The sequence below is a fragment of the Porites lutea genome, chromosome 5 (genome assembly GCF_958299795.1).
Source record: "Porites lutea chromosome 5, jaPorLute2.1, whole genome shotgun sequence".
Lineage (NCBI taxonomy): Eukaryota > Metazoa > Cnidaria > Anthozoa > Scleractinia > Poritidae > Porites > Porites lutea.
This window is the reverse complement of record NC_133205.1, coordinates 17,656,554-17,665,577: the sequence shown is the minus strand read 5'-3', so window position 1 is coordinate 17,665,577 and position 9,024 is coordinate 17,656,554. Positions and strand designations below refer to the sequence as shown.

At 39.4% G+C, this 9,024-nt stretch overlaps 1 pseudogene; it reads right to left on the bottom strand.

Moving 5' to 3' along the window:
* Positions 1-20: 20 nt before the first annotated feature.
* Positions 21-2,496, bottom strand: LOC140938005 (uncharacterized; annotated as a pseudogene).
* Between the last annotated feature and the right edge of the window lie 6,528 nt (positions 2,497-9,024).

The following is a 9,024-nucleotide window of genomic DNA, read 5'->3' as shown; positions in this document are numbered from 1 at the left end:
TCTGGGGTTAATGTAAAGTTCTAGGATAACTTAGAAAGTGATCCGAATCTTCGCGCTGCACGGCTCAGCAGGGAGTTGGCTGTCCTTCCTTCTTGAAAACGAAATTCTGGATCCTTGAGAATCGCTTTCCATTGACCGTAGCCATGTCGCTCGATGCCTGCTTTTAGATAATTGTCTTCTTCGGGGGTGAACATCAGTCTCTTTTTTCTCGCGGGGAAATCTGTCGCTATAAACGCATTTCCCGCTTTAGTCTCGGGACCCCTGAAAGACGCTCGGGTGGTGTTTCTGCGATCGTTTCTCCCTCGTCGTTAGAGGAAGTATCGGTTTTGCTACCGTTTTGATCTTCAGATGACGCAGAATTGCCTGAAAGCCTCGAGCGCACGTCTATTTCTAGCTCTGATCCCTTTTCCCCGTGCAATCGTTCCAAATATTCATGTGCTTTGCTCGCCACCTCGCGGGATCGCTGCTTCTGATAGTGAACCCTTGCAACAACAGAGCTATGTTTCTGGTCCTCGGAGATTGTGCTCTGCGCGCTGCTGCTCAGCTGCCTGCAACTCGCGGTCTCCACAATCTGTCGATAGCGAGTCGGGTGAACGTATTTGCCCGTTGCATCGAAGACCAGTTTACTCATTAGCTCTCCCAGCTTGTTGTGCTGCCCTCCATTTTTTTGTCACCAATACAAAGTCGCAGGTCGGTCTGAGTAGGGGACGAATGTGGTTGATATAGCCATCCAACACTTGCATGCTCGTCTCGGTCAGGTAAAGAGAATCGAAGCCAAATTTTCCAGCCGTTTTGAACATTTTCTGGTCTATAAATCCACCGTTAGTCTTGGCTTTGTTCACCATTTCCACCGTTAAGTACTGATATGTCATGGAGCGCGAGCCCTTGACCTTGATAAATAAATAGACGGCCAAAAATTTGGTAGCAAAAGATAAATCTATTGGCAAAACAGCACCCGGTTTCTCCTTGCATGATTTCAGTACGCTCTCGTAGCGCGGCAAGTAGCGCCCCACGACTTCCAACAGTTCCTCTAGTGTGGCCCAGTGTCCCTTGGCCTCTAAGGCATCGATGTCGAGCTCGCTGGTCCACTGCAAGCCCATCATTTTGGAAACGGTTTTGCGCACCTTTTTCAAGTAAATTTCTGTTGAAGCCAGTCCCCTCAATACTGATTCCGATGCTCCATTCACTTTTCGATAATCCACCAATTCTGCAATGGCATCCATGTAGCCTATGCGTCCTGCGTGCCCCAGGTTCCAATCGTCCTGCATCGTATCAACAAACTTGAAAAGCAGATTCGGTGAACATAAACTAAAGTCCACAATGTCAAATGTGAGCTCTTCTTCATCTTCGCAACAAAATTTGAGAAACTTTAAGCACTTGCTTACGATCTGTTGTACTTGTCGATCACTTTTACAGCCCCCACCACTGCCAGTGAGCCACGAAAAAAAGTTCTTGGCAATTTTGTTCGTAGAATCAAAAGAGGCAATTGCCCTGCTTTTACGCGGCGTAAATTTTTGATCACTGGCTTCACATTTGTCGGTTTCATCGACATTAAGCATATCGATTTGAGCACTGTCTGGCTTCTCGTCGAAGTAATAGTACCAACCGTGTTTGCTCTTTACATGTTTTCTACAGCCTCTTTGCGTAGTGAATCCATCGTGCTCACAAATTTGCACTGGGCAGTGAAAAAGACCATCACAGTCATCCTCTTCTAAGTGAAGTCTCTTTGGTTTAGGCGATGCATTTGCTAACTTTGACCAGTCGACATCCTTGCCTCGTTTGTTCATCTTAAGCATTAGCTTGAAATCGATATCTTTCTAAAGTATGCATGCATTTATACTAGCAAAAGGGTCCCCAAGAGATCATCCTATTCGCCAATGAGATATTTGTTAGCCCATCTCTGCCCACACTTGGTCATTCTTGCCCCTTGTCCCATTGTTTTCTTGTCCGTATTTGGGACACAATTAATCAAAAGGAACAAAGACACGAGCCTGAACTTGCGTGGGCAAGCCCAAACGAGATTAAGCAGCATGCAGCGGGCAAGTCTCGTACTTAACTTGATTGTTGACGGAAACATGTTTTGACAAATTTGTACAGCGGAGGTGATGGACAGTAGTTTCAGATAGCCTACGATAAATAGGAACTATTGTTCCCTATTCCTTTTTACACTTTGCGCAAAATGGAACGCTACTTCCTTTGTCACAAATTCGGAACCTGTTCCCATTTATGAGCGGAACATAACACTCTTCTTGAGGAACAAAAAACCACCTCGATTATGAACAATTCCGTTCCTGTTGGGCATGAATAGGAACAATTTGAACCGAAAGGGAACAAGGCGTTCCGAAAAGCAGTGGATATGCCAGTAAATAGGAACAATTTGTTCCTTACTGTGTAGAGCGAGAAATTAGATTGGGAACATTTGTTCCCCAATCACTTCGAAAGGAACATGAAGGAAAATCGGAACTGTTGAAAGAGGAACTTTTGTTCCTGAAAGGATAAAAGAGGAACCAGTTGTTCCTTTTGACTATAATGAAAAGGACCTTTGTGTTCCAATTTGCTAACGGACCAGATTGTTCCGAAATTTGCCGACCTTTGTTCCTATTGTGCAAACAAAGTTCCTTTATTGTGCGTTCCTAGGTTGTTCCTAAAGCAATTAAAGGAACAAAAATCAAAAACGCGCGAACACTACGTTTTTGAAAAAGAGATGTTTCCTCGTGTCGCGTCACTTAAAATCAAACTTTGAAAGTTTCCTCATGTAAAAAACGGCCTGACAATACTGAGGACAAAAATGCAATTGAAAACTTCGGTGTTTTAACCTGAAATGTTGCTATCATTACTTTTGGGGAATGTATAAGAAGAAAAACCTCGCAGTTTGGCTAAAAGATTGCTTGACCTTCTGCTAGTTGTACGATCCCATAAACTGAGTATCACGGAAATTTGCCAAAAAATAGCCAAGGAACAACCTGCCACCCGCACTCCTCTGCACGTCATCTGTTAAATAAAGTAATAAAAATGTTACTTATTTTTTACAAGGAGACGAACAATGTTATATTATTATGCCTCTCCAGCATTCATCATGGGTCTCAAGATACATCAACAACGAATCCTGCACAGACTGTAGCCAGACAGACAGGAAAAGAAGAACACCAAACAATACAGTCTTGCAGCAAAGAAAGTGGCCATGGATATTCCGTCGTGGGTCATCGTAAGATAATGGTAAGTGTCATGGTAGTTATGTCACTGCGCTGGGGTGATGAGGCGTTTGGCGGGTTGTATACTGATGTTTTTTTTTTGTATCTTTCATTTCTGTTAATGGGATATAGTCCGAAACACTTGAAACAGGTGTGGTATCACGATAACGAATACCTCGAAATTTTCCAAATTTAGTTCGCTACGAATCGTACTCTCAGGTCACGTTTTCTTGCTTACTGAAACACTGTACAAAACTGCATCCCCTGTTGATATCATTGTATTTTTGTTCGGTACGAGTTTTTGTAATAACATCTTAACTGTCTCTGCTCTTTTACATAACCGTTAACTGTCTGATCCAGAATAGAGACCTTTAGATTCCAAGACGAGCACGACTACGGGTACGAGATTTTCTCGATACCATTAAATTATTACTGCTCACGCTTGAACCAGCATCATTTTGGCGGGAAAACGAGATAGCCGTCGTCAACGTCGTCATTCTACAACGAGTTTTTGCGAGAGTTTTGTAGTGGCGGAAATAAATTATCAAATGTTATATTAACTGTCTGATCCAGAATAGTGACCTTTAGGTTCTAAGACGAGCACGACTACGGTTACGAGATTTTCTCGATACCATCAAATTAGTAGCGCTCACACGTGAACCAGCATCATTTTGGCGGGAAAATGAGATAGCCGTCGTCAACGTCGTCATTCTACAACGAGTTTTTGCGAGAGTTTTGTAGTGGCGGAAATAAATTATCAAATGTTACATTAAAATTTTATCATTTCGTGATTTGTAGAGATCTTAGTTTCCTTCAATAAGGATAACAGTGCTAACTTTTCTGGTGCAAAAAGTGCAGTGAAGCTTTCCACGATGTCTAAAGGTCTCTAAGGATTGCAGAGGATTGTTTGGACGAATGAATGTTAGGCATGAGGTTGACCTTGTTTTAATACAAACCTCTTCTTTTTTTCTTGTGAAAATTATGCTTAAAAAAATACTAGTTAGCATAAGAACAACGTGATTTACATATTAATTTATAAAATGAATAAGATAGTACGCGCGCTTTGATTGACCGAGAGGAGTGTTTGCATGAGAGTATGAAAACATGGTTGTGGCGTCAAGATGTTTTGCTTTTCGCGCGCTAATCACGCAAGCACGAATTTGAAAAAGTTTTCGAGTTCAAAACTCGACAAGTTTACTTTATTTACCCATTCCTTCGTCGGCTGAAACTTGGAAGATCGTTACAAAGAAGGTGTTCGTGTCGATTTTTTTTCGCTTAAGCTGATATTATAAGCGAGAAAAGTCCGTATTTTGGAAAGCATCTTTTTGCAAGACAAGAACTGATTACGCGTGCAAGACTTCGTGGACAAGACTTTGCCACTGGTAACAATTTCTCTTTTAATCATTGCCATACAAAGAGTTTTGCGTTTTTTCTCGAAAAAGTTATTTTATAAAAGCAATAGAAAACTTTTTTCCGCATAGATAAACACTCGAAGCGTTGGGAGAATTCTCGACAGTTGTGCAAACTGTCTCGAATTCTCCCAACCCCTCTCGTGTTTATATCAGGCTATGCAAACACGGAAAACGTTCTCTATTGCTTAAATGTCAAACAGGAGGGTTGTATCAAAACATCAGGTCAACTCCAGGGTCGCTTTCACCCGTAACTGTAAAATGGACCATTATGTTGACATCCGATTGCTTATACAAATCATTTGTCTACTTCCTCCTCGATTTCACTGATTATTTTATTTCTCTCATACTTTTAGGCACCAGGCGAAGGTGACCTTCACACGTGTCTGTCGGCATCAGAATCAACCAACAGTGTTAATGGAGCGTCCAACTTCGGGTCGCTTACATACGTCAACCAACTGCCTTTATACACGTCCACATAAACTGATTTCTTCGGCAAACATATCCAGATTCATAATTGCAAATCTAAAAAAATTCGTTTTACTTGAAGATAATGCAATTATGATTTTGTGTATCTACGATTATAGAAAGTAAAAGATTTAAAAAGGCACTAGTAGGAAAAAACAAACAAACAATAACTACGAACTCAGTGAACTCTCTTGTTCACTTACAATTGACCTCTATTCTGCAAATCATGACTATAAATTAATTAAGTATTGCGAACAAAAAAATACACAAGAGAAGGGTTAAATAAATAAATAAAACACTGTTAGTAATAACAGAAACTCATAAGGGGTTGAAACGTGTAACTCTCATATGTTCGCTTTGTCCGATGGTCGTGATTATTCATTTTCAAAAGTACCATATTTGGAACGAGAAGAAGAGACAAATGACCAATCAAACTTCGTAAACAACGTGACGTAATTTTACTTTAGGTTCCCGCGCCCGCTTGCAAAAAATGGCCGACAACCGGGGGAAAAACTCCCGAAAGCCGGGAAAGCTTTCAGAGGTTGAAACCAGGAATCTTACCGAACTACTGATCAGGATATTATTGTCTTACCACCCGGGCCAAACGAAACATTATGAAACCCATTGACGTCCTCGCAACTTCTTGAAGTTGTCACTTCAAAAAACGATGCCTCGTTGACCCTCTGCACAGTAAACTTATACTGCAAATAGGCTTTTAATATTCTTACATTACTAGTCTAGAATAAACAGTAAAAAATATTTTCGAATAAAATTCATTAGCTGCGTCATAGTTATTAGAGGAGACTGGTTATGAAAAGCGGCAAACATCAATGATAAAAACAACAGTGCTGCAGTTTTTGTTGGAAGCACCCTGGAAGTGCACAATCCTTTGTTTTCTGTTGGCAAATTGTTACGGAATAAATTAATGCAACGTTTTTAGTGGTCAATACAATCAAAATGATAGGAATTCTTTTGAACGTTGTGCACTTTCAGGTCCACAAAAACATATAACAAAGGAGTCTGGCGGGTTTCATAACCATTCCACTCAATTAACTATGGCTGCGTATCGAAAAAAGACTAAACCTGACATTTTCGCAAAACGTGATGCGTGTAAGTAATGTGAGAAGCATTTTAAGCTTAAATTCAGCTTGGATGTTGTGGTCACGATCGTTTTTTGAGCTAATTTCATGAATGACCAAAGTCAAAACAATAGACAGAGAAGCAGTTTCTTGAAAATCTTTATTCAAAATCCAAAAAGTTAATCCAGTTTAAAGCAATTCAGGAAACACTATCTCGATCGTGGATCCGTTCACGCGAGTGAAATCGACTGAGCACATCGCAAAATTCAACACAAAATCCATCTTAAATCGGGGCACATTTTGTAATTTTTCGTTAGCGCCGGAGAGAAAAATTTTTAAAACGTCTAATGAAACAATTACAAATACATAAATTCCCTTTCAAAAACGTAATTGTCTTGGCCATATAGAGTGCAAAAAAATGTACGTGAAAATTCAGCAAAAGCTTCGGTGCCTTGGTTGCATTTCAAAACAGACCATGCGCTCCGCCGTGAAGGAAACAAGGTTGAATTCCTCGAAGGACGATTTCTTGATGAAAAGCTTCCCTTCCTCCACAAAAAGAAAGCTGAGCATTCTTTTGAACTTTCTCTTTCCATTTTTTGTCCTTTAATGGTAAATTTTTAACCTTGAAATGCCGAACTCTTGTCTTAAAACACCTGCATGGTGATCGCGCGGCAGCCATTTCTTTGAAAATGGATATCCGTCACTAAGGTTTCCAAATATGGTAAAAGTGAATATTCACGAGCATTGAACGCGAGTTACACATTTCAACCCCTTATGGGTTTCTGGTAATAAATAATGTGTTTTCAACATCAGAATAAGTTGCAAAGATTAAGTAACACACTTTCTTTTTATTGGTTTCTTCATGAATTGGGCATGCCTGCAGCTTGCAAAGGCTGACGTTTCATAAGCGGATCAAAAAGGCACAGACGCTCTAAAAGAACTCTGCCTTAATAAAAACGCGGATTCCTTTATTAAAGCATAACTCGAGAGGTTTTTCAGTTAGAAGGCCGGATGATTTCGCACAGGGTTTTAGCAGAGCAACGTTGAGGATCGTGGTGGCGGAAGCGGTGGTGGGGGAAGGGGCTGGGGGATGGAGTCGCTAATCCCAAAACTTAACATATGGATGTTTTATTTGTTTTATTATTTGTTTTATCATTTTTCCTTACAAGTTAAATATATACATAAAATTTAAAAAAAAAAGATGACCCTAGTGAGCCCAGAAGCTAATAAGGCTTCTGAATATAGAGAAGGTCAGTAGCTCTCTAGACATAGTCTGTGATTGGAGAAAGAAACAATAGATGATTCAACACAAACAATACCCCTAGCCCTAAAAACAAAAAAAGCTACTGCTTATTTAGGCCAATGAAAATAGAGATCTGGTAAAGATACTGTACTACTCTAATGAATATAGGACCACTTTAAAAACGTATTACCTAAGTAAATAAAAATACTGACATCTGCAAGACAATTTAAGTACAATTTCTTTAGAACATTGTTTAAGTACAATTTCTTTAAAACATAGAAAATAATCATTAAATAGGATAAAAACAGATAAGGCTGAACGTGCAAGTGCAGAAGCGTAAAAGAAAAGGTGAGAAAAAATAATGCAAGAATATTCAAGATAACAAAGCGAAAGAAGCCGAAAACTACACACAAGCATTATGGGAACTTAACTGTGCTTATACCAAGAAAAATTACTTTAGTTTAGAATTTAATATAGCAGTACTAGAGACATTCTGAATTTAAGAGCAGAGGAATCAAATATTTTGGGCCCATGAAAACGAAGTGTAAATTTCCTTAAATTTGTCCTGCAGTAGGGCAAACGGAAGACCTTTTTTACTTCTAGTGTTATATGAATGTACGTCACAGTTAAATAAAAACATGTCATTGAAACTATAATTATATCAGGAAAAAGGTCGTTTTAGTTCGCAACGTTACCTATTTGGAGTTTGATTGGGCATTTACAGTAGGGTTTACAATTGAGCGCTTGAGACAAAGTGCCCAAGAATTTAGAATTTAGGTGTTCTAAAATAGGTAGAAATGCATCCAGAACGTAAAATATAAATAAAGCTTCCGGCTCAATTGACGAGTCGCACCTGGCTGACGCCATTGTAAAGCCATTATAATGGCTCAAACCTATTATAACATTTAAAAGAAACTTGTTTATTCTCAGTTTTTTTAAAATGGTTTTTCTAACACTATGTCCTTTTTGTCTCCACAAAGTCTGTTATTAGATACATGTAGTACATAAAAAGCTGCAGAAAAAAGACTGACCTTTTGATTTTGCTCGTGATGTGACCGAGTTGATGACAAGGGAGCCAAGGAAGAAGTACTGGGGTAATTACCCCAATATACTTTCTTAACCATGACACCGCCCTAAAACCTCGTTGGCTAGATTTGCAGTACCTGGCACAGCCCCGCGGACCTACCGAGTTCTCATGTGAGCACCCTCAGCGTTGACATAAATTACGTTATGTCTATGTCAAAACTTTATCTCAGTCCTTAAAAAAATGAACAAATGCATAAATGAGTAAATAAATGTGTAGAAACAAAACCGAATTTGAACTCCAACATTTTAAACCATCAAAAGTCTCAAATAATGAACAATTACCGGGTATCGGTTAGCAAAATATCGTGATTTGTCGCAGATTAGTTATTTGTGATTTCCGTATGTCGTAAGTTATGAAAAGGGTCTTGACTTTGTCAAGTGTCGACTTTCTAAATTTCTGTTTTCTTAAAGGTGAAACACTTGTAAAGGGAAATTCCCTTTGCATAGGACCGTGCACAAACCATTTTATGGTCGATGTCCACGTACATCTCTCTCTTGTTTCGAAACTGTGTAGAATTTGATGGGGATCAAAATAGCGAGAATTAAAA